Source organism: Bos grunniens, chromosome 7, assembly GCF_055505025.1.
Source record: "Bos grunniens cultivar Pamir isolate PY7600 chromosome 7, Bosgru_T2T1.0, whole genome shotgun sequence".
Classification (NCBI taxonomy): Eukaryota; Metazoa; Chordata; class Mammalia; order Artiodactyla; family Bovidae; genus Bos; species Bos grunniens.
Window position 1 is genome coordinate 76099365 of NC_141171.1, and position 24596 is coordinate 76123960.

General features: G+C 37.5%; 2 long non-coding RNA genes across 14 annotated transcripts in view; one reads left to right on the forward strand and one right to left on the reverse strand.

Moving 5' to 3' along the window:
- Positions 1-1901, reverse strand: part of LOC147369848 (uncharacterized) — a 157157-nt gene extending 155256 nt beyond the window's left edge. For 2 of the 9 annotated variants that reach the window (XR_015168610.1, XR_015168614.1), the window contains exons 1-2: positions 1707-1865; positions 1429-1474 (exon numbers count right to left, since the gene is read on the reverse strand). This is a non-coding gene — a long non-coding RNA (uncharacterized LOC147369848). Of the gene's footprint in view, positions 1-502; positions 631-1428; positions 1475-1706 lie in introns of all 9 variants that reach the window. The other 7 variants (XR_015168615.1, XR_015168613.1, XR_015168608.1 and 4 more) reach the window with 7 other exon arrangements.
- Positions 1902-2148: 247 nt separating this feature from the next.
- Positions 2149-24596, forward strand: part of LOC147369849 (uncharacterized) — a 222381-nt gene continuing 199933 nt past the window's right edge. For 3 of the 5 annotated variants that reach the window (XR_015168604.1, XR_015168605.1, XR_015168602.1), the window contains exon 1: positions 2149-2288. This is a non-coding gene — a long non-coding RNA (uncharacterized LOC147369849). The remainder of the gene's footprint in view (positions 2289-24596) is intronic. The other 2 variants (XR_015168603.1, XR_015168601.1) reach the window with 2 other exon arrangements.

Below are 24596 nucleotides of genomic sequence, written 5' to 3' on the forward strand. Positions count from 1 at the left end.
CTTCTAGTACTCACATTTTCAACTTGATTGTTTTAGAAAACCCAAATAGGGCTTGTTTAATTAGCAGCAAGTTTTGCAAGTTGCTAAAAACACAAACAGCTGAAACCTTTGCCCCTTTCATCTTCACCATCTTATTCAATCGTGTTACACGTTCTTTTATTACAGGGCCTTCCTTTTAAATCCTGAGAAGAGACTATGCATTAGGAGTTGTATCTGAGTTGCAGGTACCACCTGAATGTAATTCCTTAAGAACTTGTATGCTATTGTCTTTTATAGAAAATAGCCTGTCAAGCTTGCTAAGACAAAGAATTCAAGACAAAGAACAGACTCTTCAGTTTTCCAAAGATACAATCACCCATTCTACGAGTAGATCATTTTAGCATAGATAAGACCAAAATTGTGAGAGCTGAAAGACTGTTCTGGCATCTACCAGTTACACCAGCAGGGGCACAGAGAAAATATATTCACTCATTTACTCAAGAAATATTTATTAGGCATTTACCTCATTAAGCTCTGTGCTATGATCTTGGCTAAAGAAGTGCATGTACAGATCCTGCAAGGAAATTAGTCTGGGAGTAGTGATGCAGAGGTAATCCTTGGTCAGATTTCTCATTATGGGATAGAAAATGCCTGCCAAAAATTGGCAAAGAAAAAAGGACTTTACCTTCCACTTCACTCAAAAATAAAGATGAAAATCAAAGTTTGGTTATTACGCTAGTCACAGTAATTTCTATTTGCCAAGACATTACAAAAGAACATAAGTAAATAGATACTGTAGTTGTTGGTTGTTAAGTAGCCCGGTCACGCTGGACTCTTCACAACCCCATGGACTGCAGCACACCCGGCCTCCCAGTCCCTCACCGTCTCCCGAAGTTTGCCCAATTGAGGTCCATTGCATCTGTGATGCCAAACAAGGACTGTAAGAAATATTAATATATAGTACACCAAAGATCCTATTAGAACTCCTTCTATCGAAAAACTATCCCATTGGTCTGTTGTAAGGTTGCTACTAAAAATTGTCCTCCATTCGCACCTGCCTCAAATGGGATAATGCAATCATGACTAAAGATTTCACCACAGCTAGCGGTTCTGCCCCAGGGAACATATTAAGACAGGTGAGAATTCCCCCACGTTCTTTTTAATTACTCACCTGGTTCTCCTTCTTCAACACCAAAACCTTCCAAACAATGTGGAGAGCCTAAGACTGCTTATACTTTAAAATTCCTCGCTAATAAGATGTAAAACAAATGATAATTGAGTTCAATAGTGTTTATGATCATTTGGAGTATATAACAAATGCATCCCGAGTAGAAAAAACATTTTTGGAATCTCCATCTCCTGGTGACCCAGAACATCATATCCCAAACCCCATAGAGAAACACAGTCCTTTCCAAGATGACAACCGAAGGACCGGGACCCCCGACTCACCTCTCACAGACACACCAAATCTATAGCTACATGTGAAACACGTCCTCTGAAAAAAATAAGAATGAAAAACCTCTAAGAGCTGGCTCCAGAAACTCCTGGGTGAAGGAAAGAAGGTCCCCATCAGAGCAGGTAGAAGAAGCTGCAACACAAGCTCCCGACAAACCCCGACCCAGGCTCCGCGACTCTGTCTGGAAGGAACCCAAAACCCAGAGCCTCTCCCCAAGGAGCAAAGGGTTTGAGCTCCAGATCTGAGAAAAGAGCTGGCAGCTCGGACTCACCTGCCCCAGGGCCCAGTATGGAAGAGGCTGGAGGAAGAAGCGCCCAGGCGTCCTGTGGAAGGCACTCACTCGCTCACCTCGGAGCGTCAGCCTGAGCCGCAGGCTTGGTCTGACCCTTATTTGAGGCGGCTGGGCGCCCTCTGGGGTTGGGGTCGCAGCACCGCCTTTGCCTCCTCCGCTGTGCGCCAACTACGGGAACCCCCGCCCTCTTTATTTAACTGCAGCGTTGTTTTTTTTTTTTACCTTTTTCCCATCCTGGTGAATATTATGTCTGCATTCTCATTCTACCATGCTCTAGAGCACCAATGTCTCTGAAAGGATTTTTTTACATGCAGCTGGTGCCCAGGTTTTAATTTTTAGTATCTGGGTCTCTGCGGGACTCCCAGGTGTGGTAAAGATTCCACTTGCCAATGCAGGAGACACAAGTGATGAGGGTTCAAACCCTGGGTAGGGAAGAACCCTGGGGGAGGAAATGTCAACCCACTCCAGTATTCCTGCCTGAGAAATCCCCTGGACAAGGAGCCTGGTGAGCTACAGTTTGCGGCTGCCACTCAGCGGATGCCTCTTGGTCACCTCGCTCAGGTGAGGGTGGCAGTGAGGGGGTTTGCGCTCCTGGGACCCACAGGCTCCTGTAATAATTAGAGAGCCAGTGCTTAAAAGACTACCACCTTTACGGCAATGCCCATATAGCTGATTGAAAATCCCTGCCCCGTCTTTCTATGAAAGAAACCTATTTGTTTGTCCAAAAGCTAGAGCATGAATCTTACAAAAGAAAACTGGCAATCAGAGGACAGATTGCTGGATGACAGTGGGAGGGAGTGGGGAATGGGTGAATGGGCAGAAGGGGTCAAAACCTATGCATTTCCAACTATCAAACAGGTAAGTTGGGGGCATGTAAAGTATGGCATGGTGACTATATGCTGTATTCCATATTTAAAAGTTGCTAAGAAAGTACATCTTAAAAGTTATCATCATAAGAAAATAGAATTTTGTTAACTATGTGTAGTGATGAATATGGGCTAGATTTATTGTAGTGATAATTTCACAATATATACAAATACTGTTTACCTTCTACACCTGAAATTAATAATATATGTCAATTATACCTCAATTAAAAAAAAAAGAACTATAATTAGGTCTAACCCAAGGAAGAAAGTCATTTATGATTTCAGGAGTTTCTCAAAAATATCAGGTAGGCAAAAGAAAAAAAAAAGCAATGAAATCTGGTGAACTAAGTGCTATGGTTGATAATATACATGGTTCTGTGAAAGGAGTCTCAAATTCCATCTTTTCAGGGAAGTCTTCCAAGAGAAGATCATTACTGGGATGAATCTTTCATGCTCAATAGAAATTAGGCAGGAGAAGGTAAGAAAAAGAGAAAAAGGAAGTGGTTCAGGAGGACAAACAGCATGTACTAAGAAATAGTACACAGCAGTTGAATCTAGCTGAAGTATAAAATATAAATTGCGACTTGTGGGACGGTGGAATAGGACAGCAGTAGAATGTACAGGACGTTAGGCACAGATAGAGAGGTGAGAAGTTCAGAAGGCAGATAGATAGGAGGCGAGGCTGAACAGGATCATGGGGATCTGATGAAACGTGGATATGAAACTTGACCCATAGAATGGTAGTAGTAGTAGCGTTATCACTCAGTGGTGTCCGACTCTTTGCGACCCCATGGACAGTAGTCCGCCAGGCTCCTCTGTCCATGGGATTCTCTAGGCAAGGATACTGGAGTGGGTTGCTGTTCCCTTCTTCAAACCGTAGAATGGTGACCCATGAATAATTTCCAACTCCTGAGATCTGTGATTCACAGAGGGCACTGTGATTCCAGTATGGAGAAAGAGGTAGAGATTTGATAAGGCTGAAGACAGTGAACAGTCAAGTAGTTTTAAATTTTACTAAAGGTAGGCATGGACAGAAGCTGATAATTTTGAAAATTTTAGATGATAGGGAATGTGTAAGGTAAGAAAAGTTCAAATCAAGTATGTTTTCAAGAGAAATGTTACTAAAGTTTAATAGTCCTGTTAGAAACTAAGTCTAGATGAAAGTATATTCATTTTTTTTTTTTTAGAAAATACGTTCTTATAGGATCATATATTAACTTGGCTTCATTAATTTTCCAGTAGGCAAGTCTTTTAATAGGATATAAAAAAAAAAAAAAAACCTTTAGCCTTATAATTAAATCTAACTGCAGAGAAAAGAATAATTATTAAAATAATTTAAATGATTATTTAAATAATTACTTAAATAATCTAAATAATTAAATAACAAAAAATGAATTACTTGTTAATTTTTTTGCATGTTCTTTGCAATCCATACATTTTTGTGTAATTTAATAGGATTATTATTAACTGCTAAAGTGTTGGTCAGTTGTATCCTACTCTTTGTGATCCCATGGGTTGTAGCTCAACAAGCTCCTCTGTCTATGGAATTCTCCAGGCAGGAATACTGGAGTGGGTAACCATTTACTTCTCCAGGGGATTTTCCTGCCCCAGGGATAAAACCTGGGTCTCCTGCATTGCAGGCAGATTCTTTACCATTTGAGACACCAGGGCTTCCCTGGTGGCTACAGTTCATGGGGTCACAAAGAGTCATACATGACTGAATGACTAACACACATATATATATTATTAACTACAGTTTAGAATATACCCAGTTTTCATTGTATCAGTTCAGTTCAGTCGCTCAGTTGTGCCCGACTCTTTGCAACCCCATGAATCGCAGCACACCAGGCCTCCCTCTCCATCACAAACTCCCCGAGTTCACTCAGACTCAAGTCCATTGAGTCCGTGATGCCATCCAGCCATCTCATCCTCTGGTGTCCCCTTCTCCTCCTGCCCCCAATCCCTCCCAGCATCAGAGTCTTTTCCAATGAGTCAGCTCTTAGCATGAGGTGGCCAAAGTACTGGAGTTTCAGCTTCAGCATCATTCCCTCCAAAGAAATCCCAGGGCTGATCTCCTTCAGGATGGACTGGTTGGATCTCCTTGCAGTCCGAGGGACTCTCAAGAGTCTTCTCCAACACCACAGTTCAAAAGCATCAATTCTTCAGCCCTCAGCCTTCTTCACAGTCCAACTCTCACATCCATACATGACCACAGGAAAAACCATAGCCTTGACTAGACGGACCTTTGTTGGCAAAGAAATGTCTCTGCTTTTGAATATGCTATCTAGGTTGGTCATAACTTTTCTTGTATAGTTCAATGTAAACACAACCAAAATAAAAATATAGAACATATCCATCCACTACCTCAAAATATTCTCTCTCTTTAACATCAATCTCACCACCACCCTCAGATCCAGACAGCCATTGACCTACTTTATGCTACTATAAATTAGTTACTTCTGGTGAGGATTTCCACCTAAATAGATCTATGGACTGTTTGTATCAGACCTCTTTCACTCGACTTGAAGTTTCTGAGATTCATCTATGTTGTTGAATATATCAGTAATCTCTTTCTTTCTTATATTATATTCTATTGTATAAATGTACTGTAGATTATTTATCTACTCTATATTTTGGTTATTCCCAGTTTTTGAAGTTATGAATAAAACTGCTTGTATATTCGTGTATAAGACTTTTAGTAGGTATGCATTTTGTTCTAGAATCATTATGGTTATCTAGGTACATAACCATCCTTTTTGGGAATAAAGGCAAATACACTACTCCCTTTCAAATTTGTATATCTGTATATTTTTTTTAATTGCCTCATTGCACATGTTAAGAACTCCAGCATAATGCTTAGTAGAAGTGGTGAGAGTTGATCTTGTCTTTTTTCCCCAGTCTTTGAGGGAAAGCATCATTATTGATTCTCATAGGTTTATTTATATTATTTATGCCTTCCTGAGATGAATCTCAATTGCATATGATGTATTATTATTTTTATATAGCTGGATTCAATACATTTAATATTTTCATAAGAATCCTTTGTATTTATACTTATGAGTGATGTTTATATCAATTTTCTTTTCTTGTAATTGCTTATATGGTTTTGGTAACATAACTCTCACCTCATAATGCCCACTTTTAAATGGATATTTGACACACTGAACATTACATTATGTGTCTGAATTTTGGTGTTTTACTTTAAAGAAAGTTGATGTTTATCAGTAGTGACTTGAAGAAACTTGAAGATCAGTTTTTTCCTATTGATGCTTTTTTCCTTTTTCCTTTCTCCCCTCCCTTCCTTCATTTGTTTGTCTTGGTACCCATTGCCAAAGCTCATCACCCCCTTCTTACGTACAATGTGTTTTTATTTTGCAGAAGTGGCCCATTGTATACATCTTCTGCTTCTTGTTTGTTTTTTTAAGGTCTATGTTGCTAACATATATCTGTGTCTTTACGTTGGATATATTGATTAATTGATTGAAATACAGTTGACTTACAGTATTGTGCCAATCTTTACTGTATAGCAAAGTGACTCAGTTTCATGCATATATTATATAATTCTTTTTTAAATATACTTTTCCATTATGGTTTATCCCAGAAGATTGGATATAGTTCCTTGTGCTATAGGACCTTGTTGCTTATCCATTCTAAATGTAATAGTTTGTATCCATCAACCCCAAATTTCCAGTCCATCCCTTTCCCTACTCCCTGCCCCTCAACAACCACAAATCTGATCTCTATGTCAGTGAGTCTGTTTCTGTTTCATAGATAGATTCATTTATGCCCTATTTTAGATTCCAAATTTAAGTGATATCATGTGGTATTCATTTTTTTTCTTAGTTCACTTAGTATGATAATCTCTAGTTCCATCTATTAATTTATTGCTGTAAATTGCATTATTTTGTTCTTTTTTATGGATAAGTAGTATTCTGTCCTATATATGTATCACATCTTTATCCATTCATCTGTTGGTGGACATTTTGGATGCTTTAGTGTCTCACCTATTGTATATAGTGGTGCTATGGGGGTACAGGTAGCTTTTGAAGTTTTGTTTGGATATATGCCCAGGAGTGGGATTATTGGATTACATGATAAGTGTATTTTTAGTTTTCTGAGCAAACTCCATACTGTTTTTTATAGTGGCTGCACCAACTCATATTCTCATCAAGAGTGTAGGAGGATACCCTTTTCTCCACATCTTTTCCAGTGTTTGTTATTTTTAGACTTTTTAATGATGGCCATTCTGACTGGTGTGAGGTAGTAACTTATTGTAGTTTTGATTTGCCTTCCCCTAATAATTAATGATGTTGGGCATTTTTTTCTTGCACCCACTGGCCATCTGTATGTCTTCTTTGAGGAAGTGTCTATTCAGATCCTCTGCTTATTTTTCAATTGAGTTGTTTGCTTTTTTGTTGTTCTGTTATATGAGCTATTTGTATATTTTGGAGATTAATTCCCTGTTGGTTGCATCATTTGCAAATATGTTCTCTGAATCTGTAGGTTGTCTTTTTTTTTTTTTTATGGTTTCCTTTGCTGTGCAAAAGCTTGTAAGTTTAATTAGGGCCTATGTGTTTGTTTTTGTTTTTATTTATATTGCCTTGGAAGACTGACCTAAGAAAACATTGGTACAACTTTTTGTACTTTTCTTCATAGTGCTGTGCAGTATCACTATAGGGTCCTTCTCCTAAATTGGACACCTAGCTTTTTTCCAGTTCCTTATTACCACAGACATTATTTCAAATAAGAACCTTAATGATATCCCCTTACAGACGCATGAGAAAACTTCTGTTCGATATGGAAGTGGAACTTTAGGGTTATACACTTTCACTTTTTACTTTCATGCATTGGAGAAGGAAATGGCAACCCACTCCAGTGTTCTTGCCTGGAGAATCCCAGGGACGGGGGAGTCTGGTGGGCTGCCGTCTCTGGGGTCGCACAGAGTCAGACATGACTGAAGCGATTTAGCAGCAGTAGCAGCAGCAAATATAAAAATACTCAGTTTAACAAAATCTGGGATGTATTGCTCTTCATGATGATGTCATGTTACACTCCCACTAGTACAGGAAGGTTATGTCCAGCTTTCTAATTTTTTATAATAAAAAAGAATATATCATCACATTTTTCTTTACCTTACTCTGGAAGGTATTTTCTTTCAGTAGAAAACAAGATATTTGACATTATTTTTTTAACAAGAAACACAGTATAGAGTTTGCATAATTTAGAAACCCAGAGTAAAAAGCATTCTGTTGTACATTGATTGTTTTTATCTAAAAGAGGCTGTTTTAGATCTACTAAGGGGGTCAAACATGAAACTGAGACTATACCAAGAATTTGTTCCCTTTACTGCTGCCACCTTTCAAAAGAATAGAGAATATTTAGTTTACTCCGTCTAAGTTCATAGGAGAATGAGTCACAATTCTTTAAATGTAATAAAAAGAACCATTTGTCAAAGAAGGAAGCTACTCCCTGACAGACTTATAGAAAATAGGACAGAAATTTTGACTTGGTTTAGGATTTACAAGAAAATGATCCATAAATTCTACTAATTAAAAATATATATTAACTACTATAAAGTTAACTGTTGAAAGGGAGGCAAACATATATCATTACGTTTGATCCAAATATTATCCGTAAATAGCAGTTCTGAAAAACATCTGTTTTGAAAATAACAACAGTGCTGCTAAACTAAGAATCCATTTTTCCCATAATTTCTTCCTCTAATTGATAAAGGGTTCTATATTATCAACATAATTTATAGGGAAATACATCCAATTGTTTCATCATTAACATACTTATATGCCCAATTTTAGAATGGATGTAATTGATTATTGACCAGAAAAATTACCTTTGCATATCAATATTTTATAATAATAGTTTATTTTTTCTTCCCTGATGATAATATAGTTATATATTATATAGAAACCAGTCTCACAATCTCATTCATCTCTGCATCTCTAGTGCTAGTAACACTGGTATAGAGTTTATGCTTAATAAATATTTACTAAGGAATATATTTCAATATGTATTTCTAGTATCAAAAGTGTAATGGATTCAGAGTCAGGATTTATGGGGTTTAGTTCTCAATCATTCATTTATGATAGTTATGAAGCAAATATATACTCAAATTCTGTATGATGAACCTACCTCTGCTGGGCAATGAGATTACTTCAAAGCTGTTCTATTTCCATAAGAGAAATGGTCTGGCTCTTTTAGTAAGGCATATTTTAAAAGAAAAAGGTGTTCAGCAGAAAGGCAGCTCCATGAAAGAGCTCCAAGCATGGATATCACATGATTCTTTTTGAAAGAAATAATCCTAAGAAATAGGATAGCAGTAAGGCACATGAAGGCTGCAGACAGTTGGTAATAAGTGGCTTGGGAACCTATCGAAGGATCTGAAGCAGGGTCAGAAATGAGAAGAAAGTAATTGCATTTACCTAGCTACAAATGCATTTTAAGAGATTTAAAATGGGACACTACAGTCAAGAAGAATTTGAGATCTGAAATCAATAGGGTTAAAATTACCATCTGTGTTATCTCGAGCAACCTTTTAGTAGCATCTTCATCTGCAAAATGGAAATAATAATGATGATATTTCTATCATCAACCAGTGTGGGTTATTGTGAAGATTGACAAGTTAATGCATATAAATTCCATGACTTGCTAATAGTGCTCAATAAGTATTAACTGTTATCACTGTAATATTGCAGCTACCTTTTAGAAAATCAACATTAACACATATATTCTGACTTCTATTTACTTTAACCACTATTGTCAAACATTGTAATGCAATGGAACTTGCAATAAACTTCATAAGAACTGTGTTTTCATGGCTGTCAATCTTCCATTTCTTAAAAAAGCATAAGATAGGGATAAGCCACCTTGAAACATCCTTTGGTAGCAGCTGTTCTAATGACATGGACTACCTTACAATACATGTATCACTTATATCACATTGCATAAATCAAGTATGGGTCATTCTGTTTTCCAAAAGCTAAAGTACATAGCAAATTCAAAGCAACATTTTATGTGAAACCACTGAGATCTTGATAAGAAAAAGATACATGAATAAAATATATATATTATATATACATATTTCCTTCTCATTATCTCTCGCCATGTATTATTTTTAAGCTGTCAATACATACAGTGGCCAATAGGGAGTTATTTACCTGATTCTGAACTCTATTTATGCATTTTTTAGGAGCTAGCAAATATCACATTATATCTTCCCTTTTCTTTACCAAATGCTGTCTGACACATCTTCTTCTATTTAAAAATCAGAAGCTCACCCAAGAAACTGTATCATTCCCTCGAGCATGAATATCTGTAACAAATACACCAGTACTTTGGTTGCAAAGAGAATTAAGGATGTATTTGCTATTTATCATTCCATGAATGACAAGCATAATTACACCTCAAATGTAGAACAGAGCGGACAATGTAGCATGTAGACTTCAGGATCAGCTGCTTTGGTATTTTGACTTTAATTGCAATGATGGGTACACACTGCAGTGCTCTTAAAAAAAGGGCCCCTTCTGTGATAGATTTCACTGATTTCTAAGATAAACCCCTCAAGACAATGCTATACATATTACAGCCTTCCTGGAGCAGTACTTAACAACATGTACCAAAAGACAAACATCTGGACATTTTCTGGCCTGGATGACCGTTTCTAGAATTTACCTTAAATAGTAAGAGAGAGGTGAACAAAGATGCTTCTTAGAATACAATTACAATCCTAACAACAGCAGCAACAGACGTGGAAAAAATATAGTTCTTCCAGTGAGAACTGATTAAGGTAACTATAGTAATCAATGCCAGAAAGAAATGCTATGTAAGCAACAAAAATATTTTTGTGGAAATAGACGTAGGTAAATAGATTGACAATACAATCAGAAAAACATAAGTTTTTACGTTGTTTGTATATATACAAACCTTGGGCTTCCCAGGTGGCACAGGTTGTAAAGAACCTGCCTGCCAATGCAAGAGGCCAGGGTTCAATCCCTGGATTGGGAAGATCCCCTGGAGAAGGGCATGGTAACCCACTCCAGTATTCTTGCCTGGAGAATTCCATGGACAGAGAAGCCTGGCTGGCTACAGTACATGGGGTTGCAGAGTTGGACACAGTTGACCGACTAAAACTTTCATTTTCACTTTATTCACATACACACACATATATACATACACATATATATGTGTGTGTGTGTGTATATATTTGCAAAGATGTTTACAATATATATGTGATATAAATCACCCAAAGTTTTTCATGTCTGTAGTGTTTTCTTCTAAAGATCAGTTATAATGTTTCCAGTTTCCATGTAGTATACTGTGGAAAATCCCAAGTTCTACCACTTGTCTTTAAAAAGACTACATTTCCCCACTGAAGTATTTGGAAAATCAAATAGGCCTCAACTTTGCTTCTGAATCAGTTTATATGCAGCCTTTAAAATTATTTAATTCTTGAATAGTGAATATATTTATGAGCTTAAAGTGTCAAAAACTATGAAAACATATGTGGAAAAGCCTAGTTTTTTTCATCCTTTTGCCTTTAGCTTACCTTTGCCATTGTATTTGGTTTGTTGTTTTGTTTTGCTTCTTAATTTTATTGGTGTGTAGTTGATTTACAATGTTGTGTTAGTTTCAGGTATATAGCATCAGCTCAGCTCAGTTCAGTCACTCAGTCATGTCTGACTCTTTGAGACCCCATGATCACAGCACACCAGGCCTCCCTGTCCATCACCAACTCCCAGAGTTCACTCAGACTCACGTCCATCGAGTCAGTGATGCCATCCAGCCATCTCATCCTCTGTCGTCCCCTTCTCCTCCTGCCCCCAATCCCTCCCAGCATCAGGGTCTTTTCCAATGAGTCAACTCTTCACATGAGGTGGCCAAAGTACTGGAGTTTTAGCTTTAGCATCATTCCTTCCAAAGAAATCCCAGGACTGATCTCCTTCAGAATGGACTGGTTGGATCTCCTTGCAGTCCAAGGGACTCTCAAGAGTCTTCTCCAACACCACAGTTCAAAAGCATCAATTCTTCAGCGCTCAGCCTTCTTCACAGTCCAACTCTCACATCCATACATGACCACAGGAAAAACCATAGCCTTGACCAGACGAACCTTTGTTGGCAAAGCAATGTCTCTGCTTTTGAATATGCTATCTAGGTTGGTCATAACTTTCCTTCCAAGGTATACAACATAGTGATTCAGTTATATATAAACATATATTCATTCTTTTTCAGATTAACCTATTTTCCCATATAGGTTATTACAGAGTATTTTGTAGAGTTCCATGTGCTATACAGTAGGTCCATGTTAGCTATCCATTTTATGTATAGTAGTGTTTGTGTGTTTACCCCAGGCTGGTTATTTGTCCCTCTTCCCCACATTTCCCTTTGGTAACCATAAGGTTGGGCTTCCCAGGTGGCACAGTGGTAAAGAACCTGCCTTGACAATGCAGAAGGCACAGGAGATGCGAGTTTGATCCCTGGGTTGGGGAGATCCCCTAGAGTGGGAAACGGCAACCTGTTCATTTTCTCTTCTGCAAAAGTCCATGGACAGAGGAGCCTCATGGATTACAGTTCATGGGGTCTCAAAGGGTCGGCCGCACCTGAGCGTGCATATTACCATAAGTTTGTTTTTGAAATCTGTGTGTCTGTTTCTGTTTTGTAAGTTCATATACATAATTTCTAAAAGTTAGATTCCATAATCAACAAATATCATATGAGTGATGTCAGATGATAGTCGTCTTTCTCTGTCTGACTTATTTTACTCAGTATGATAATCTCTGAGCCTGTCCATGTTGCTACAAATGGCATTGTTTCATTCTTTTTATGGCTAAGTAATATTCCATAGTATATATATACCACATTTTCTTTATCTATTCATTTGTTGATGGACATTTAAGATTTTTCCATATCTTGCCTATTCTAAATAGTGCTACAGTGAACATTGGGGTACATGAATGTTTTATGATTTTCTCTGGATATATGCACAGGATCATATGGGCTTCCCTGGTAGCTTGGACAGTAAAGATTGCTTCTGCAATGAAGGAGACCTGGGTTTGATCCCTAGGTCAGAAAGGTTCCCTGGAGAAGGAATGACTTTCCATTCCAATATTCTTGCCTAGAGAATTCCAGGGACAGAGGAGCCTAATAACCTACAGTCCATGGGGTCACAAAGAATGGGACAGGACTCAGCGACTAACACTTTCACGTCTCACTTTCATGGTAGTTCTATTTTTAGTTTTCAAGGAACCTTCTTCCTGTTTTCCATAGTGGTTGTACCAATTTACATTCCCACTGACAGTGTCGGAAGTTTCCCTCTTCTCTACACACTCTCCAGTGTCAGGGAATGTTTAACAGTAGGATTCCTGTGTGCTGTTTCCTGTCTCTCATGAGCCCTCTGTTCCTTATCAGTTCCTGACAGGAACGAGAGGAGCGGCACGCTGCTCCCAGGACTGAGATCATGAGATGGAATGCATGCATAGGATTTCCTTCATTAGCTTTTCCATATGGTGAAAGTGATTATTTACGGCCCTCTTTTGATATGGATTGTCTTTTGGCTTTATGGCCTCTATTACTCCTTGCTTCCCTGGTAACTTGTAAAGTATGGTCTTTTGATCTTTATCTGAAGAAGCTACCTTGTAAAATGACATATATACTCACACAGAGTTCAATAAAGCACCCTTGTTCCACTAGAGACTTGGGTCCCTGTGTCCTTGTCTCTTTCTCTCTCTCTCCTTCTCTCTCTTTCTGGCTGATTCTCTGGAGTGTGGAAGCCTGCCAAGCTCATTTTCCTGCCCAGGCTTTCAAGACCTCTTGGAGAGAACGCTCTGTGCCTACGTGAGTGGTACAAGCCCTGTCTTCGGGCTTTATTGGTTTTCTGCATAACCCAGGGAATATTAGCCTCTTTCCTTCTTTCATTTCCGTATCATCAACTCCAGACCACCAGGTTCCAGTCCATTAAAGGACCACAACACTCCAGCATTTACTGTTTTTAGACATTATGATGATAACCATTCTTATTTGTGTGAAGTAACATCTCATTGTAGCTTTGATTTGCATTTCTTTAATAATTCCTGATTTTGAGCATCTTTTCATGTGCCTCTTGGCAGTCCGTATGTCTTCTTTGGAGAAATGTCTGTTTAAGTTTTCTGCCCATTTTTTGATTTAGTTGTTTGTGTTTTTTTGACCTAGTGCTACATGAGCTGTATGTATATTTGAGAGATTAATCCCTTGTTGGTTATTTGGTTTGCAAATATTTTCTCCCATTCTCTGGGCTGTCTTTTCATCTTGCTATGATTTCCTTTGCTGTGCAAAAGCTTTTACATTTAATGAGGTCCCATTTGTTTATTTTTGTTTCTATTTTCATTACTCTAGGAAGTGGATACAAAAAGATATTGCTGTGATTTATATCAAAATGTTCTGTCTATGTTTTCCTCTTAGAGTTTTGTAGTGTTCAGCCTTTATTTAGTTCTTTGGTCTATTATGAGTTTATTTTTGTGTATGGTGTTAAGGAGTGCTCTAATTTCATTCTTTTGTATGTAGCTGTCCAGTTTTCCCAGCACCACTTATTAAAGATACTGTCCTTTCTCCATTGTATGTTCTTGCTCCCTTTGTAATAAATTAGGTGATGTAGGTGTGTGGGTTTATCTCTGAGCTTCCTAGCCTGTTCCATTTATCTATGTTTCTATTTTTGTTCAAGCGCTGTACTTGCCATTGTATTCAAAGCGAATTTCTTATAAATACCATATTGATAGATCATGCTTTTCTATATACCTTATCAATCTATATTTTAATTCACCCTTTAGATCATTTACATTTAACATAATTATTGATAGGTTAAAGAACCTATCAATAACATATGTTCTTTAACCTATCAATAACATATCTTATTATTTGTTTTCTGTTTGTTTCTTCCACTTCTCTTATGTTATTGTACCGTGAGCATTTATTCATTATTTAGGATTTATCATGATTTATCTATAGCATTTTATATGATTTTCTTAGAGGATACTCTAATTACCCTGATGTAAGTATGTAACTTAACACAGTCTACCAATAGTGACATTTTACAACTTTGAGTCAAGTATAGAAACATTTCCTCATTTAGATTCTTTTATCTGCCCAACTTATAATTATTTTAAGCCTTTCCTCTGCATGCACTGAATATCACATCTGCTGCTAAGTCACTTTAGTCATGTCCGACTCTGTGCGACCCCATAGACGGCAGCCCACCAGGCTCCCCCATCCCTGGGATTCTCCAGGCAAGAACACTGGAGTGGGTTGCCATTTCCTTCTCCAATGCATGAAAGTGAAAAGTGAAAGTGAAGTCACTCAGTTGTGTCTGACTCTTAGCGACCCCCTGGACTGCAGCCTGCCAGGATCCTCTGTCCATGGGATTTTCCAGGTAAGAGTACTGGAGTGGGGTGCCATTGCCTTCTCCGAATATCACATCAGATGATGTTATAATTTTTGCTTCAACCGTACATTTGATTTAACAAACTCATAAGAAGTGGATTAAATTCTTATATTTATCCCTTTTTACTTATGCCAATGTTCTTCTTTCTTTTCTGACCTCCCAAAACTTGTTTTGTTATCATTTCCTCCTGTTCAGAGAGCTTCCTTTACTATTTTGGGTTTCTCTGGTGGCTCAGACGGTAAAATCCGCCTACAATGTAGGAGACCAGGTTGGATCCCTGGGTCAGGAAGATCCCCTGGAGAATAGAATGGCTACCCACTCCAATATTCTTGCCTGGGAAATCCCATGGACAGAGAAGCCTGAAGGGCTACAGTCCATGGGGTCAAAATGAGTCAGATGTGACTGAACGATTTAACACTTTTAAAAAACCATTTTAAGGGTAGGATTGCTAGCAACAAATTATCTTTGTTTTCTCCATCTGAGATATCTTTATTTCCTCAAGGATAGTTTTAACAGGATATAGAACTTGCTACTAACAGTGCTTTTCTTTTAGTATTTGAAAATGTTGTGTTCCTCCTTGGGCATCTGCAACAACTTCTGGGCCTGCAGGCTCCTCCCCTTTTCACAGTTGTATCTTTAAATGATTACAAATTATCTTTATGCAAAGCAGTATGTCTCATGTTTAAAGCTGTCTCTTTGGTGTCATGTCTAAGGAGTAGTGCCTTTGTCAGCAAAAATACTCAATGGTACCCTTTCCTAAATAAGATACCCACCCCAGTACATGAGCTTTAAGAAAGTGGAGGCCTGGCAACCAATTTAATAGCACTTAATTTTCTGCTTTATGAATGACTTTAGAAAGTTAAAACTATTACAATAAAACTGCCTTTAAATTAATTTTAAAGCATCTGTGTATATATTAATGCATGCATAATAAAAAAAAATTCAAAAATGGGTTCTCAGTTTTTGTGACACATTAAAATAATCTGGAATGCTTCTTAAAAATCCTGATGCTGGGGTTGTAAACTCATAGCTTGAGTGTTTTCCAGATTTTGTATTCTATTTACAAAGGTCAGAATCATCTCAGGTCATCTTGGATTCTTCTTGCAGTTTAATTTTCTTATAACTAATACTTGTATATGCTCTTTTGGAATTCTTTTCAATATCTACTTTTCCTTTCTGTATTGCCTATCACTATGCTAATTCAGACTCTCATTACCATTTACTAGAATTACCATAAGAACAGCCTCCTAAATATTCTCTCTAATTTTTCTCATGCCATATCGTCTACAACTAAAATGAATAATAGTTACTATTCACTGAAGATTTCTAATATACCAGGTATAGTGCTAGATATAGGTCATTTATATTGACAATGCCCTTTAAATAGAGATTTTATTTTCTTTCCCATGTGGAAACTGAAGCACTGAGAGATTAAGAATCATGTCTAAAAGTGGCAGAACTGTGAGTAAAAAATCCAAATCTGTTTGATTTTCAAATGTCTTCCAGTGGAACACTGCTTCTCTCTTTCTTTCTCTTAATCAGTATGAGAAGCTGCCTTGTGTTAAAATTAGAGTTTCCTTAAACTCTCTAGTCTATTGTATGCTCCCTGAGGACAGGAGTTTTATGTGCTAACACAAAAAATTGTCCTGAAAATTCTACCGACTTTAAGTCATTTAAGTGACATGTACATAATAGAATAATGAAAAGGATAAATTTTATTTCGAATTTGCATCATTAATTTTTTATTTTCTCTGAGATTGTATTTTTATTTTAAGTCAAACATGATCTTTCATCTTTGAATTTGCTTAAAATACCCATTATTTAAATATGGCATAAATATGAATATCAGCTCCTTCATAATAAAAATCTCCATGATTCCAAAGTAGTGAATTAAAATATTAAGAATGAGATTATTTAGCTGCCAAAATTGAGCCTTCAAAATTATTATTATTTTACATGGAGATTCAATATCATCAGTACAGCCTAAGGCACATATTATTTTTATAAGCATAAAATAATTACCTTAAAAAGTAGAAATACAATTTTACATCTATTATATTATCCTAGTTATATGTAAAATATGCACAGAAAAGGACTGAGAGGATATGGCACTGATTGAAATGTTAAGTGCTTTTAGGATAGTGGGTGATTTTTTTCCTACCTTCAGCCTTTCTGCATTTTTGAATTTTTAATTTATTTTTAAAAAGTTTTATTGAGATACAATTCACAGGCAATAAAATTCACCCATTTTAAGTGTAACAGGGTAGTTGTTTTTAGTAGATTTACAGAGTTATACGGTTGTCACCATTATGTAACTTTAGGACATTTTCATTATCCCAGAAAGGCACACCATATTAGCAATCAGTCTCCATTCCTCTATACTCTCCAAGCCCGGTCAACCAGTAATTTACTTTTTGTCCCTGTAGATTATTCCGTTCTGGACATATCATATGAATGATAGAATGTGGAATCCTAGAATGTGGTCTTCTGTGACAGGTTTCTGTCACTTAGTATGATGTTTTCAAGGTTTGCCTATGATGTGGTATGTGTCAGTACTTCAACTTTTTCTAGCTAATAATATTCTTCAACTCTTTTCCTAATAATATTCCATTGCATAGAGGTACTACATCAGCGGTCTCCAACATTTTTGGCACCAGGGACTAGTTTCATGGAAGAAAAAGTTCCACAGATGAAGGTGGGGGAGTGGTTTGGGATGATTCAAATGCATTACATTTTTTGTGTACTTTATTTCTAATCTAATGCTACCACTGATTTGACAGGAGGTACAGACAGAAGGTTTGGGACCCCTGTGCTACATTTTGTTTATCCATTAGTGATAGACACTTGGATTTCACCTTGTTAGAGATTTGTTAGATACCATGCATTACAATTAAAGAAAAAAAACAACTAAAAATCTTTCATTTTCAATTAATTTCAAACACAAAAATTTAAAAAATTAGAAGAATTCTCTCAGAGTGCCCAAGTGTTAACATCATATTTAACCACAGTACAATAATCAAACTTTGATCTAATATTATTGTTTCATCTAAAGAAACCTTACTAAAATTTGTCCCATTGTTGCACCAATATTCTTATTCTGGTATTGAATCCAGCTCAAGGTGATATTTGCATTTGGTGCCATGTCGCCTTAGCTTCTTTTAATCTGGAACAGTTGCTCATTCTTTCTTTCTTTTTCAAGACAAATTTTGGAAAAGTGCTGTCCACTTATTTTCTTGGAATAGCCTTCAGTCTGGACTCTTTAGAAGTTTCTTCACAAGTAAATTTAAGTAATGCATATTTGACAAGAATAGCATATTGGGGTCCTTCTCATTGCATTATATCAGGAGGTTGTTGTTGTTCAGTCACTAAGTTATGTCCAACTCTTTGCGACCACATAAAGAGCAACACAGCAGGCTGCCCTGTCCTTAACTGTCTTCCGGAGTTTTCTCAAATTCACAACCATTGAATCAGTGATGCTATACAAACCATCTTATCCACTGTCTCCCCCTTCTCCTCTTGCCCTCTTGCCCTCTTGCCCTCTTCCCACTGTCAGGGTCTTTTCCTATGAGTCGGCTCTTTGTGTCAAGTGGCTAGAGTATTGGAGCTTCAGCTTCAGCATCAGTCCTTCCAGTGAATATTCAGGGTGGATTTCCTTTAGGATTGACTGACTTGGTCTCCTTGCTGTCCAAGGGACTCTCAGGAGGTACATGATATTAATATGTCCCATTTCTGGTGATGCCAACTTGAATACCTTGGTTTGGGTGATAGTTATCTGTGGAGTTTCTCCACTGTAAGGTTGTGATTTTGCATTTTGATCTAATATTTATTCTGTAGGAAGCTACTTTAAGTCTATATAAGTAGTGTTTCTCCTCATAGTCTCATTCACAACTCTTAACATTTAATTGGTGGTACTTCCCTATAAGAGGTATTACTGGTGTTTGAAATTATTGGCAAACAAATAGTGGTTTTTCTATTTCCATCATTCCTTCCACATATATTAGCTGAAATTTTACTTCAAGGAAAAGTGTACCATGCTCTTCTTCCTGTCTGTCAATATATCTATAATATCTGTTTAATTTCACTATGGGCTCATCAATCCTAACTTTATTCTACCGGTTTTAATTCATTACTTTCATTATTTATTTTGTTGATTGAACAGTCTCAGATTTCCCCATTTGGAAACCCTTCCATTTGATGATGTATGTTTTAATATACTCCCGTTTTTGTTGTTCAGTTCAGTTCAGTTGCTCAGTCGTGTCTGACTCTTTGCGACCCCATGGACTGCAATATGCCAGGCCTCCATGTCCATCACCAACTCCCGTACTTCACTCAAACTCATGTCTATTGAGTCAGTGATGCCATCCAACCATCTCATCTTCTGTCATCCCCTTCTCCTCCTGCTTTCAATCTTTCCTAGCATCAGGGTCTATTCCAATGAGTCAGTTTTTCACATCATGTGGCCAAAGTATTGCAGTCTCAGATTTAGCATCAGTCCTTCCAATGAATAATTAGGACTGGTTGTATTTCCTTACAGTCCAAGGGACTCTCAAGAGTCTTCTCCAACACCACACTATCAAAACTATCAACTCAGCTTTCTTTATAGTCCAACTTTCACATCCATATATGACTACTGGAAAAACCATAGCTTTGACTACATGGACATTTGTTGCCAAACTAATGTCTCTACTTTTCAATATGCTGTCTAGGTTGGTCATAGCTTTTCTTTCAAGGAGCGAGCATCTTTGTTTCATGGCTGCAGTCACCATCTGCAGTGATTTTGGAGCCAAAAAAAATAGTCTGTCACTGTTTCCCCATCTATTTGCCATGAAGTAATGGGACCAGAAGCCATAATCTTAGTTTTCTGAATGTTGAGTTTTAAGCCAACTTTTTCACTCTCCTCTTTCACTTTCATCAAGAGGCTCTTTAGTTCTTCACTTTCTGTCATAAGGGTGGTATCATCTGTGTATCTGAGGTTATTGATATTTCTCCCTGCAATATTGCCTCCAGCCTGTGGTTCATCCAGCCCAACATTTCTCATGATGTACTCTGCATATAAGTTAAATAAGCAGAGTGACAATATGCAGCCTTGATGTACTCCTTTCCCGCTTTGGAACCAGTCTGTTGTTCCATGTCTTTGTTCTAGCTGTTGCTTCTTGACCAGCATACAGATTTCTCAAGAGGCAGGTCAGGTGGTCTTGTATTCCCATCTCTTGAAGAATTTTCCACAGTTTACTGTGATCCACATAGTCAAAGGCTTTGGCATAGTAAATAAAGCAGAAGTAGATGTTTTTTCTGAAACTCTCTTGCTTTTTCAATGATCCAGCAGATGTTGGCAATTTGATCTCTGGTTCCTCTGCCTTTTCTAAATCCAGCTTGAACATCTTGGAAATTCACAGTTCATGTACTGTTGAAGCCTGGCTTGGAGAATTTTGACCATTACTTAATAGCGTGTGAGATGAGTGCAATTGTGTGGTAGTTTGAGCATTTTTTGTCATTGCCTTTCTTTGGGATTGGAATTAAAACTGATCTTTACCAGTCCTGTGGCCACTGCTGAGTTTTCCAAATGTGCTGGCATATTGAGTGCATCACTTCACAGCATCATCTTTTAGGATTTGAAATAGTTCACCTGGAATTCCATCACCTCCACTAGCTTTATTCATAGTGATGCTTCCTAAGACCCACTTGACTTCACATTCCAGGATATCTGTCTCTAGGTGAGTGATCATACCATCATGATTATCTGGGCCATGAAGATCTTTTTTGTATAGTTCTTCTGTGTATTCCTTGTACTGTACCTTTTTTTTTGTTACAGACTTATCTTTTACGTTTTCTGTCTTAGCCTTGGATCCAGCCTTTTCTTCAAGGAAAACTGATAACTTTTATTGCACAAAGATATATAGAAGTCATATTTGGGCACTATTCTATGCACTAGTATTATTTTATATTTTTTGTGTGTGTGACTTTGGTATGATTATCAGCCCTATTTTCCCCCCAGTTTGAAAGATTAATATTGTTAAAATGTCCATATTGTCCAAACTGATATACAGAATAAATGCAACCACTGACAAAACTCCAATTACAGTTTTTTAAAAAAACAAAACAAAACAAAACAAAACATGAAGTATAGTTGTTTTACACTGCTATGTCAGTTTCTGTTGTACAGCAAAGTGAATCAGTCCTCCATGCACATACATATATCCCTTCTTTTTGAATTTCTGTCCCATTTAGGTCACTACAGAGCATCAAGTAGAGTTCCTTGTGCTATATAGTAGGTTCCCATTAGTTAATTATTTAATTTGCCGTAACAGCCTGGTAGGCTATAGTCTATAGGATCACAAAGAGTCAGACCAACGGAGCACAGGGCACAACGGCAGTGTATACATGTCAATCCCAATTGCCCAATTCATTCCACCCTACTTTCCCCCTTGTTATCTATACCTTTGTAGTCTAACCCTGTGCCTGCATTTCTGCTTTGCAAATAAGATCATCTATACCATTTTTCTAGGTTTTGTGTATGTGTTAATATATGATATTCATTTTTCGTTGATCTACTTCACTCTGTATGACAGTTTCTAAGTCTATCCACATCTTTGAAATGGCATTATTCAGTTTAGTTTTTTTGTTTTTGGCTGAGTAATACTCCATTGTATATATGAACCACATCTTTATCCACTCTTCTCCTGATGGACATTTAGGTTGCTCCCATGTCCTGACTATTTTAAATAGTGCTGCAGTGACATTGGAGTACATGTGTGTTGTTGAATTATGGTTTTCTCTGGGTATATGCCTAGGGTTATATGGGACTTCTATGTTTAGCTTTTCAGGATCCTCCATGTTGTTCTCCATAGTGGCTATATCAATTTACATTCCCACCAACTGTGTAGGAGGGTTCTCTTTTCCCTACACCCTCTCCAGCATTTATTATTTGTTTATTTTTCGATGATGGCCATTCTGACTGGTATCAGGTACCTCATTCTATTTTTTATTTTTTTTTGCATTTTTTCTGATAATTACTGATGTTGAGCATCTGTTCATACATTTGTTGGCCATTTGTATGTCTCCTTTGCAATAATGTTTGTTTAGGTCTACTGCCTAATTTTTATTCTTTTTTTTTTTTTTTTAATATTGAGCTGCATGAGCTCTTTGTATATTTTGTGGATTAATCTCTTGTTAGTTGCTTTGAAAGTATTTTCTCCAATCATGAGGGTTGTCTTTTCATCTTGTTAGTGGTTTCCTTTCCTGCACAAAAGAAAGCTTTTAGCTTTAATTAGGTCCCATTTGTTTATTTCTGTTTTTATTTTCATTACTCTAAAAGCTGGGTCAGACAAGATTGTTCTGCCTATGATTTCCTCTAGAGCTTTATAGTCCAGCCTAATACTTAGATTTTTAACCCATTTTGAGTTTATCATGATGCTTGCTCCTTGGAAGAAAATCTATGATAAACCTAAACAGCGTATTGAAAAGCAGACACATCACTTCGCTGACAAACATATGTATAATCAAAGCTATGGTTTTTTCAATAGTCATATCTAGATGTGAGAGTTGGTCCATGAATAAGGCTGAGCACTGAAAAATTGTTGGTTTCAAACTGTGGTGTTGGAGAAGACTATCGAGAGTCCCTTGGACAGTAGGGAGATCAAACCATTCAATTCTAAGGAAATCCACCCTGAATATTCTTTGGATGAACTGATGCTGAAGCTGAAGCTCCAGAACTTTGGCCACCTGTTGCGAAGAGCTGATTCATTGGAACAGACCCTGATGCTAGGAAAGATTGAGAGCAGGAAGAGAAGGGGACAGTAGAGGATGAGATGGTTGTATGGCAACATCGACTCAATGGACATGAGTTTGAGCAAACTCTGGAAGAGAGTGAAGGACAGGGAAGCCTGGCATGCTGTAGTCTATGGGGTCACAAAGAGTTGGACATGGCTTAGTGACTGAACACAACAACAACATGATGTTAGGGAGTGTTCTAATTTCATTCTTTTACATGTAGCCGTCCAGTTTTCCCAGCACCATTTACTGAAGATGCTATTTTCTCTCCATTGTATATTCTTGCCCTCTTTGTCATTAGTTAGATGACCATAGGTACATGATGTGATTGTCTCTGGGCTTTCTATCTTGTTCCATTTCTCTATATGTTTTGTGTGTGCCTGTACCGTACTGTGTTGATGACTGTAGCTTTTCAGGACAGTCTGACATCAGAGAGCCTGATTCCTTTAGCTCTTTTTTTCTTTTACAAACTTGCTTTGGCTATCTGGAATCTTTTGTGTTCATATACAGTCAGTCAGTCAGTCAGTTCAGTCACTCAGTCGTGTCCGACTCTTTGCGACCCCATGAATCGCAGCACGCCAGGCCTCCCTCTCCATCACAAACTCCCGGAGTACACCCAGACTCACGTCCATCGAGAAGTGATGTCATCCAGCCATCTCATCCTCTGTCGTCCCCTTCTCCTCCTGCCCCCGATCCCTCCCAGCATCAGAGTCTTTTACAATGAGCAAACTCTTAGCATGAGGTGGCCAAAGTACTGGAGTTTCAGCTTAGCATCATTCCTTCCAAAGAAATCCCAGGACTGATCTCCTTCAGAATGGACTGGTTGGATCTCCTTGCAGTCCAAGGGACTCTCAAGAGTCTTCTCCAACACCACAGTTCAAAAGCATCAATTCTTCAGCGCTCAGCCTTCTTCACAGTCCAACTCTCACATCCATACATGACCACAAGAAAAACCATAGCCTTGACTAGACGAACCTTTGTTGGCAAAGCAATGTCTCTGCTTTTGAATATGCTATCTAGGTTGGTCATAACTTTCCTTCCAAGGAGTAAGCGTCTTTTAATTTCATGGCTGCAGTCACCATCTGCAGTGATTTTGGAGCCCACAAAAGTAAAGTCTGACACTGTTTCCACTGTTTCCCCATCTATTTCCCATGAAGTGATGGGGCCGGATGCCATGATCTTCGTTTTCTGAATGTTGATCTTTAAGCCAACTTTTTCACTCTCCACTTTCACTTTCATCAAGAGGCTTTTGAGTTCCTCTTCACTTTCTGCCATAAGGGTGGTGTCATCTGCATATCTGAGGTTATTGATATTTCTCCCAGCAATCTTGATTCCAGCTTGTGTTTCTTCCAGTCCAGCATTTCTCATGATGTACTCTGCGTATAAGTTAAATAAGCAGGGTGACAATATACAGTCTTGACATACTCCTTTTCCTATTTGGAACCAGTCTGTTGTTCCTATACAAACAATATATTTTTTAAAATTCTGTGAATAATGTCATTGATAACCTGATAAGACTGCATTGAATCTGAAGATTCATTTGAGTAGTATAGTCATTTTCATAATATTGACACTTCCAATCAAAGAACACAATGTATCTCTCCATCATTTTTGTCATTTTTTATTTCTTTCATCAGTATCATATATTTCTGTGTACAGGTCTTTTACTTCCTTTTAAATATGTTTATTCCTAGGTAGGTTTATTATTTTTATTGAAAATTGTAAATGTTTTATTGTAAATGATTGTTTCCTTAATTTTTCTTCTGATATTTCATTATCAATGTATAGAATGCAAGAGATTTCTATGTA